Here is an 11,443-nt window from a genome sequence, read left to right on the forward strand (position 1 = left end):
TTAATAGGAAGGCACCAAATGAATAATAAATTAATCATGGTGTGGAAATGCAAAAGCTAGCCCTGGCTACCCTGAAAAAAAAAAATCCAGTTGGCTTCTTCTGAGGGTTACAAATGAAACTGAAAGGCAAAACACAACATACAAAATCCCCCAAAACCTGAGAGGAGAGCATATATTTTTAGCCTGTGTATATGTGGAAAGATCTAAAGTTAAGCCAATGTAGGTGTTAAGTAACAATATATTTTATTGAAAATAACTACAAATCTGAAGAAGAAAAATCACCACAGCAAGCAACTATTAATGCAGATTTTGAATGAAAACAATTAGAAATAAAATTGGCGTAAATAGTTTTATGGTGCCTTGGATATTTGAAATACATAAACAATGCATTGCAAAATCAAATCTCTGATAACAACCAGATACCATCTTTCCTATTATATTTCTTTTCATTTATAAGTTTTTTTTTTTTTAAAGATGGTTTGCCTAGTGAAGTGGGTTATCTTTCTGCACTTTTAACTACTCAAGACGTTTTCCCCAGGCTGTCAACGCGCTCGCTGTTGTATGCTCGTGCGCTTCTAAACATGTGGATTCCAACCCAGTTAGGTGATAGGGGAAAAACTGTTAACGCCATTTCTGTTTGCTCATAACACCAGAATTAAAAACACTTTCAAATGTTCTATAATGTTTAAAGAAAGTTTTGGTAGACGAGCAATTTTATCTTTGTAAGTATTTACGCAGCAGATTTTGGAAGATTTTAGTTTCAGGGAAACCTTTTAATCACAGAATATTTTAGGCAGAAGTGATTTTGTAGTCCAGGAGTTGGAAAAGAATAGCAGCACATAGGCAAAATCTTATGAGTTCTGTGTGTGTGTGTGTGTGTGTGTGTGTGTGTGTGTGTGTGTGTGTCTGTTTTTAATGTGTGGTAAAATGCACGTAACACAATTTACTATTTTAACTATTTTAAGTGTACAGCTGAGTGGCATTAAATGCATTCACACTGATATGCAACCATCACCACCACCCATCTCCAGAAAAATCTTGTTTTTGTGATAAGGTTTTTGTAAATAAAGTTTTATTGGAATACAGACATGCCCATTGTATGTACCATTTGTGAGTGGCTGCTTTTGTGATACAAGAGAAAGTTGAGCAGAGCTGAGTAGTTGGACAGATATTGTATGGTTGCAAAGCCAAAAATATTTACTAACTGATAGAAAACACTTGTTTTATTTATTTACTTTCAGAAAATGTTTAATGACCCCTGGTTGACACAATATATCTTAAATAGTATCTGTGACAAATCTGATGGATGTTGACTCCAACAGAGAAATTAGTAAATCTTTTAAATCTGCTTTCATTTGGAAAGAAAATTCTACAGATCGAGTTTATTGTTCTTTTTGGAGTTCCCTCTAAATTGTATGATGCTTATTTTATGCACTTTTTGATTAGAATCAGAAAATGAACAACTACTGAAATTTTTCAATGTGGAAAGACTGAAGCGTAGGGAAGTCTTTTCTGAATTAGGGAGTGGTTTTTCTGTGATTGGACTAGTTAACAAATACAAGAGGATAGAAGCTGGATAAGCATTACTAAATTTATTAGTGATTTGTATAATATAGAATACAGTGGTCAAAATGTTGGTTACTTTCTGAATTTAGTATTAAATTTCTTTGATAGTGGTGATAATTTTGGGTTTATATGGATGCATATTGGGGCTTTATTTTTATAACATAATGAGAGGAAATATATATGCATGGGCAAAGCGTAGAGGGACCACCATAATATACTAGAACTTATTTTTTGAACAAGGTCATTATGGATGTGTTTAATTTATTTTCTTCATTATGCCTGTATATATTTTCTAATAGTTTTGATAATGTATTAGTGTTATAATTAAAAAATGAAATTATTTAAAAAATAATGTGAGTATGCAAGCCTTTTTGAGTAATATTCTAAACTTTGGGTCAGGAAAGAAAAGAAAAATATATGAACTTTCAATTCTTTCCTTTCTCATAAATTAATATCTTACAATTCTTCGAAGTATTATTGTGCTAAAGATAAGAGAGACTTAAAAAAATTATAGCAGTGAATTATGATATTCCTAGGCATACCCATAAGTTGCATTGTAGACTAAATTCTAGATATGGCTTACTTTTGTTCTGACTTACCCTTCCTAAAACTCCAGTTCTTTGACAGTTTTAATTAATTAGGGCTTCAAAATGTTAATTATCATTCCACTTTTTCCTTAGCTGAACACAAGTTAAGGATTTAACTGGTATTTCACTTCTGTGTTTTGAAATACATGTAAGGATTCTTGGTTGGGTGCTATATAAAGGTGGGGAACTCTTGTAGGAGAGTAATATACCGTTCTTGGTCTGACATAGCCTGGCTTCACTTGTCCCAGTCAAAGAGGATTGTAGAAAGCAACAGCAAATCCCATCGTGTACTCCACAGGCAGACAGGGCTCTCTGTATGCTTCTATGTTCTCTCAGTAGTGGTTTAAGCCAATACTCCTTTTCTTTGGAGGATTGGGGATGTTGGTAGGGTCATAAAGCACTCTGGTGTTGGGGCCACATTTACATGATGATAGGAAGGTAATCTGGAGGTTACCCCCGCTGGGGAGTACATTTACCACGTGCAGTAAGCAGTGTTTTCACTTGCTGTTTAGTTTATGTTTGTGAGAAGGAAAGAAGGGAGGATTTTCCCAGTGGTTTCTGTTAAGTGATTATGTTATTACACTGTGGATAAGGGCTTTGGATACCTAAGCCCAACTTGAAACTGACTCTTACTTAAAGGGCTGAAATAAAAATGAGGATCATAACAACAATAAACATAATGATCAAAAGAGACCTTCATTGTATGTATATATTGTACTTCAACTGATGCACTGTATTGAAAATATAACAGCTAGACAGTAGATTAACACATCACACATTTAAAAACTAAAGAAATCATGCTTCAATTTACTGAAAACTAAACCGTGGCATCCATGTGAAGCAGTAAAAATGAATATTTATTCAAGTGTGCAGTGCCTTCAGAGGTTTCCATGATGTTTCTAGTGCTCATTACCTGGAGCAATTCTGTTATTCATCAAGTAGAGAATTTTAATGAGACTTCACCTTCACTGGCAAGCCTTCACTGGTTTTCATTTGTTTTGACTAGAAACATATTTAATGTGTCTTATATGTCAGACATTACGACTTTTGATATTTAATTGTTTTTAGATGTTAACAAATTCATGAATTAAGGCATTTGTTCCACAAATCATGTACTAATAAAATTATACATAGACCCTGAAATAGCCTACAGAAGTTGTGATCCATCTTTTTTTGTTATTCAAGGTAGTGGAAATCATACACCTCTTCCATTAGGATCATCACCTGAAGGCATCCAAAAATGTCAGAATGTAATTACTGTACATCTGTAGAGAACAGTGTACCTTTAGTAATTAGTGAAAATAGAGCTGTTAATACAATTTTCTATTAGATGATATGTTCATTATCCTCCTGTGATTCCTGGAATTATTTCTTTAAAAAGATTTGTGTACTTTTCATCATATATTTGATCCAAGCTCAACTTCAGAAGGGTAAATATGGGTGAATGCAGATTTTTAAAAAGTTTGCTCATGCCATGGACCAGGATCGTTTTGTTGACGTTGTTATTTTGTGTTTTTGCTTTGGCTTTGTTTGATAAGGCAATTGCTTATTTGTGGGAATGTTTTTGTAGGATAATAAAAAGCATGAAGGAAGAATTTTCCAAATGAACTTCATTCAAGAAAGTGTTTCTTTAGAAAAGCTTTTCTTTGGTTCTTGTGGTTTGTTGTAGATAAAATCGACAATGTGGGATCTACTGACAAAGTATATTTGGAATCCAACTAGTTTCCTCTTTCTCGGGGCTTCCAAATGTGTCAAATTCCTAACATCTCTCATGTAGCTCAGGCAGTAATAGGTCTAAGAACTACTACTTGTTTCTTTCCCTCTTGTCACCCAATCCACCCCTCACTCAGCAACTTGAGCACTCTCTTTAAAAGGATGTGTCTTCCAGTGTACTTGAAACAGAATCAAAACTGCCTGTCATGACTTACAGGGAACTAGCCTGATCTAGTCCGTATTTCTCTTCCCAACCACATCACACAATCCCTCCCTCTCACATGCACCTTCTTTTGTTCTCCCAAAACCCTAAGCTCTAAACTTCAGGTATTCACCTAGTTTTTCTCCTTTCTTCCTAACTGGCTCCTTATTCATCAAGTGGTAACTTATACAACCTTCTCCCTACTCCCCACACTTGGGCATTCTCACCACCATTTTTTTAAATCAGTCATCTCAATTTATTTTCTGTAGGGGCTAAGTACCTTGTGTAAGTTGGATTGCTTATATTGCCCTTCTCCATCTGTCAGTGAGCTGACTGTGAGCTCTGTCAGTGAGGAAACATGTCTGTTTCATTTAGTGGTACATTCCCAGGATTTTGCAGAGTGAATAAATAAATATATCTTGAAATTTTTTGTGCAAATGTATCTGCTAGATCAAGGGGCACATATAGTTCAAATTTTTTATTGTCATCTAAAAGGTTATACCGATTTACATTCCCACTGATGGTAAAGAAAATGCCTGGTCTTCCTCCCTGTCAGGCATATAGTTTGTTATAGGTAATTCTTTTTTGCTTCTTTTATGAGAAAACAACATTCTTACGAAAAAATACATTTTAGTGCTATTGAGAGGTTTAAATGTTCTTCATTTGAAATCTAATAATTTATTAGATTGTAATAAATTAAAATAAAATTCAGATGCTGAGTATAGCAATCTAAGAAACTGGACCCAGAACAAAGTAAGTTCCTGGCTCTAACATCATTCTGGACTTTTCACCACCTCAGATGATACGATGATATGATGTGAAAAGGTATGACAACCAAATATGCAAAATCAAATATTTATTTCCTATGCTCTGTAGTTATTATGATCCCTTTATACATTTTAAATCTTCCTTTTGATGATAAAGAACATATTTTACAGGAGTTCCTCAAGTATTTTTAAGTATCATAGAAGCCATTACTTACGTTTTTCCAGTGCTCAAATTGTACCAGTGTCACTGTTGGTAATTCCTGAGGAAAGAATTGTTGTTGTTGTTTTTTTAATAATTGTTTTAATTTAAATCTCAATCCACCACTCTACTAGTGGGAAGAAATATCATGTGGAATGTTCCACCAACTTCTCAAACCACATGTCACGAGGCGTGGCTGTCAATGGACACGTATTAAGTAGTGTCTGTGCTCCCTGCTATGCTGCCGACACCAATCTGTAGAAAGATAGACTCTAAAACACCATTAAAAATTATCTCTAAGGATTTCGTGAATGGCTGTAGTTAAGAACTACTAACTCTAATGTGGTAAGGAAGGAGGATGCTTCTAAAAAATGAGCAGCCTGTCATTCTTTATCCTTCAGGGTTAGTGCATTTCTCTACCAGATTCATGTGTTACTGGCTTTTTACCTAGTGAGGATTCATATGCTAATACTTTTATTATTAGAAACTTTGAGGTAAGTTTGGCAAACCTGTAAAACTTGTACAACTTATTGTACTATGCTTTCTATTATTAATATCCTGACTAGGAACTATGAAACCTTCTGAAAAGATTAATTAGAGAGAACAGAAATTTCAAGTGTATTTTGTTACTGGCATTTTTCAAGGGCAGAATAACTTTCACATCATGTGGATCTGTTTTGTATTCACATAGCTACTTAGAAAAGCACTGAACTTTCAGTTGAAACATATGTTTTTTCTGCAGTTTGGACATGTCTAATTTGCCTTCTTTTGAATAAACATCATTATTCACTGACACTAAGAAGAGGATCAGAATCCATTACCTACCTAAATTGGTAATAAATCCATGTTGTACAGCAAAATGTTGTTTAGCCTATAGAATTTTTTTCAGTGTTGTTCCACATTAACTTTTTTGGACATCATTTCAATTTACTTTTTTTTATTGAAATGTCTGAAGATTCCTGTGGGTGTATTTAACCTAAAGTGTTTCTCAAAACACAACCTTTGCAGTGTGAATTTATATTCTTTGATACAATACTGGCTCAGCTGCAACATATTTGGTCTATATCTGGAAGGATACACCTAAAGAGAGATTGAAGGAGAGAAAACTCTGCCTCTATTCTTCCTTGTTAGCACAGCACGTTCATGAGTCAGAGCAGCCTTCATTTTTGATGCGTTAGACACAAAGCCAATTTTATGGATGTTTGCGCATGTTGATTAACTTGTGCAACATGATGACTTAATTAATGTTAATCTTTAGTTCTTCATGTGAAGTCAGAATTGACAGATTCTCAGAACACCTTTTCATGCCTTTAGACTCTGAAGTGATGCAATTTATACTAATTTGGGTTGGTCAGCCTGCGTTTACGGGAAGTGATTTGAGCTTATGAAATTTATCTCTAGTTACTCCAAGTTTCTCTACACTGAAGCACCTCAGTAGTCAATTGGTTTTTAGAGGTTTTTCAGTTTGGTGGGGGGCTACATTTGATGATTTATATTTTGTGAGGAAATTATTCATATCTTCCAACGTTTTCAAATTTATCATCACATATTCATACATAACACTTTTTAAAGAAATTTTAAGGTAGATTTTTATAGAACAAGTCAGTCCCTTTTCTTTGTTCTAGTAATAAAAATCTAGAAAAAAATGAAAAAAGACTGTATTCACAGTCTTAGTTAAAAACTGTAAAATATTTGAAAGTAACTTCCTCAAGAATGCACAGAAGAATATTAATGAAGGACATAAAAAAAGATCTAAGAAAACAGATATCATCATGTTCCTGAATGAGAAGGATTTCTATTATAAAATGTCAATTCCTAAAAGAAAAAAATCTTAATGCAGTTCTCAGACTTGACCCATAGTCTATGTGAGGGATGGAAGTAGAAGAGGAAAAAAAAAATCTTAAAGTTTATATGAGAGAAAAAATGTTCCCAACAGCTAATAAAAGAATGATTAAGAAGAGATGAAGGGTCTTCCCTTACAACATAGCAAAATTCACTATAATACTGTTATTATTCAAGAAGAGCCACTGTTAGATACAACTGTTGCTTCTGGGCTCATGTTTCTCTGTGAGGGGGATTCAACTGCAGTATTTATTCTCCATCCTCCCTGTGCTCCTGTTTGTGAATAGAGGACAAGTCATCTGATTGGAGAGTTTGGGAGAAGGAATTGTACACACTGGATTAAGCCCATTGCCCCCTCCCAGCTCTTGCCACTTCTCACTTGGTCCACTACTTGGCTGTCGATGGCTACTTGTTGAATAAATAAGGGGATGGATGAATCATTACATGAGAGGGTAGGGGTGAAAGGAATTGAATTGTAATTCATAACTGGGCCCTAGATTGAGCAGGAAGGTCAAATAAAAGCTAGGAGCTAAAGGTGGAGCAGAGGACCTGCTGGGACAACATAGCGGGGCTCCCCTAAGGCAGCTAGAGCCTCAAGCTCATTGAACACCTAAACATACTATCATTTCAGGCAGGCAAGGGAGCTGATATTTATTGAGTACCCTCTACATACTTAATTGTGGGGCTAAGCATTTTCTTTACATCATTTATTTATTCAATTTCCCCAAACAGTCTACAAGGAAAATGTTATTAATACCATTTTGCAGGTGAAACAATCAAGGCTCAGCAATTTCTCCAAGGTCATCATACTGGTAAGTTGTGTAGTTGAAATTTGAACCAACTCTGTCTGCCTTCAAAGTTTATGCTCTTCCCACAAACCCAGTGGCTCTAAAAAGAAGGACATAATCACATGAGAAAATATGTCATAATTTGGCAGGGAGTGGGTTTCTAGTCTGCAAGGATGCTGATTTATAGATTGAAAGCAAAGTAGCCTTTTGTACCATTGCTTTGGTATTTAAAAATGGTCCTTTTTTTTTTTTTTGAATTTCAAATAACTACAGATTTGTGTGTCTATCAAAAGATGTGGGTTCACAAAAGTTGAAAAGTACTGTATTTGCTTATTTTGTCTTCACTTTCTTCTTAGTTTTTTTTAAATAAAACTTTATTATTATGTAAGCAGTAAATGTGCATTATTAAAAGTTAAAAGATAAAAACAAGCAAAAAAGAAAATAAAGTCACTGAATTCTGACCATCCAGAGATTACTTCTGCCAACACCTTAAAGAACATTTCTTGTCTGGAAAATGAGGCTAATTACATTTTCTTCGAAGGTGTTTGGGAGAATAAATAATTAAATAAGTAAAGTGAATAAAATACTTAGCATAACATTTAAGTACATAGAAGATAAATATTTTTTCCCTTTCCTGCTTGAAATTCTTCCACTTACTTTCCTATTCACATATATGTGACTTTTTGTTTTAGACAAAATGAGATTCTATTGTACCTGCTATTTTTTCACTTGTTTATTTTTATATTCGTGCTCTCTATCTTTCCGTGTCAATAAACATTTATCTTCTCTAATAATTAGTCCATATTCAAATTTCTTCAAATAAGTTAAAAAAAAAAAAAGGCTTTTAAATCTGATCTGTCCAAATTAGGATCTAACTCAGGACCACCATCTCATCTTAAATTTATTTCACTCTAGCAGTGTTCTTTTTGTTTTATTTTTTTAAATGACTCCGACTTGTTGAAGAGACTGAGCCAGTTATTTCACAGAATGTTCTACTTTTGGACTGGTCTTGTAGTGTTTAACTTATCACTCTATCTATTGCTAATCCCTTGTATTTTTCTTATTATTCCCAAAGGTTTTACAGATTCAAATCAAACATTTTTGTCTATGTATTTCATTTTGCATCTCATCAGAAGACAGAGTAATATTTGGTTGACCCTCTTGTCTCTTTTTTATTTAACGCTGCTCATTAATAGGTTATGCAGACTTCAGGGAAGATTCTAGACCTGAAGTAATAGTCTTTTTAGCCTATGAGACAAGTTCCCAAATATTTCAGCTGTTAATGCTTACTCTTACAAAAACACATATATTAAACTGGCTCATTGGTAATATCCCTTCAATGTCAAACGACAAAGCGGTTTGTGAAGCTACCACGAGTTGTGCCCAGTTGGTCACAGATTGTCACAGGAGGAGGGGGGCTGGGAGTCTAGAACTGAAAGCAAAGTCAGCCCAGTTCCCTCCCTTCATCAAGTTTTACTTTTCACAATTTCAGCAGCACAGAGGCACTGGAAAAACCTCATGTGAAATGCAAATCTGAACATGTATTTTCCTTGGTTAAACCTCTTCAGTGTCTCCAAACTTCCAGCTCTTTAATGTGGACACATGGTTTTCCATGATTTGGTCCGATGGACATCTAAGTCTCATGGCCTACAATTCCCCAACATGTACTTTATGCTTGTGTCACATCGGACTGCAGACTGCTGGGGTTTCCCTCACCCTACTCTACCACCCCTTCCCCACTTCTTTGCTAGCTGCTTTCTTAACACTAAGCCGAGGATTCATCTTCTCCAGGAACCATCTTCGATCTCCCAGACTAGCCTATGCTGTGCCGTCACGCCCATACAGAGCACCTGGGTAGAGCTTTCTTAAAGATTATACTGAAATGTTTGCTTAAGTGTTAATCCTTCTTACAAGTCTATACCATTTCCAAGGGTATTTTGTTCCCCTTTGTGACACTAGTGCCTAGCCTGTTCATAGCAGATACCCAATAAATAAATATTTGTTGAAATGAACTCAGTGGGTTGAAAGTCTGAGCAAAATATGGGCTAGGAGTCATGTCTCTGGAGTGTCATGGAAAGAACAAGTCTAGAAGTCTTGGCAGAAAATCTAAGGTCAGGGTCAGAGATACCAGGACAGACTTTAGGAGGTGGGCAAGTATCAGTGTCTGAAAAAGTTCCCGTTATGTTAGCAGTCAGAAATTCAAGTCAGATGTAAGGGAGAAGCAGTCCGAATAAAAGTCAAGAGTTTGGAGTTTAGGATAGCATGAGAAAAATAACAACAAAAATGGGAATGGAGTACAAATTGAAATCCCTTAGGAATCAGAACAAGCAACTAGTCAGTTCGCTGAGCTCCAAACCAGGAAATGACGGTGTATCCTAGAACAGGACTAGTCTGCTCTGTCTTATGTAGGCTTCCTGGTGACTTCAGAGAAGGCAGGGCGGGTGTGGCTGGTTCCAGAGAGACACTAGTGAGCCCAGTGCTGACTCCTAACCACTCTCAGGCTAGGTCCCTCCTCCCCTCTGTCTCTCTGGATGCAGCGCACTCTGTCTATTCCTATTCCCTCTCCCTCCTTCTCATCTTTCTTCTTCCTGCTGCTTCAGGTTCCACGCCCTCACACCATTCTATGTTTTTTTTTCATTCTATTATTATTATTTTTTTAATTTTCCCCCCCTCTTCCACAATACCTCTGAGCAGAATGTAGATCTGAAGTTTATATTAATCTCTTTATCAGAGGAAATTCTATGTTTTATATTTTCACTAGAAAACATAAATGTCACCCCCAAACTAGTTTTACTCTTAAAAGAAGCTCTCAAATTGCTTGACATTCGTTTAGCTTTAATTAAAAATCACTCTGTTAGAGCTTGAAGAAAAGCAAGCTACTGTGTGCATAGAGTGAGGGCGGGGGGAATGGGTACACTGAGAGCCTGATATCCCACCCCAACCCTACCCGGCCCACCAAGAAGCACAGCATACGGAGTGGGTGGGGTAACACAAAATCTCAAGGAATTCTGGAGGACTTTTCAGAGCAGTTATCCCTCAGGGGACATAGTTCTCCAGAGGCTTCATTCTTAACTTTCTCAGTTGACCATAAGACGTCCTGGGGATTACATACCTGGAGTTTTACTCACAAACAGGATCCTCCAAAACTGGTTTTTTTCTTGAAAAATGCCTGAAATGCCTCAGGTCACTCTCATTTTAAGAAAGATTTAGTATCTAATAAGGATTATATTGTTTAGTAGAGAAAGGCGAGAGCTGGGCAATTTCATACCCAAAGAACATATGTTGTCCAAAAAACTCACACGAAGCCCAGATAGGTAAGGGACTCACCTACCACTACAGGCAAAAATCCATCCCCAGGGCCCAAGTCAGAGTGAAAAATTGCCACTTAATTGAGATCATGAATACATGTCTCAATCTATTTCATACTCTAAAAGTTGAAGATAAAAACAGAGTCAAAAGTGAGGTTTGCTAGGTTAAATTTAAGTAAATGAAGATATCATGCACCTATAACCCACTGTCTTTTCTCCATGTAGATGAACTATCTTTCCTTATAATAGACCTCTTGTAGATGAGGTTCACTGAGTACTCATTTTTATAAATTCTTCTGTAGTACTCTAGGGATTTAATAATTTCCTTATTTTCCTAGTGCTTTCCAGGAAGAGGTATTCTGTATAAAAGTTCTATTCATGCTTATCTTCATGTGATGGGAATAATTTTAAGTGCACTGAAGTATCTCTCACCTGCACACCTTTTACTCTGCTCCAAGAGGCACTGTTGTT

This window comes from Pteropus medius, unplaced genomic scaffold (genome assembly GCF_902729225.1).
Source record: "Pteropus medius unplaced genomic scaffold, Ma_sr-lr_union100, whole genome shotgun sequence".
NCBI classification, from domain to species: Eukaryota; Metazoa; Chordata; class Mammalia; order Chiroptera; family Pteropodidae; genus Pteropus; species Pteropus medius.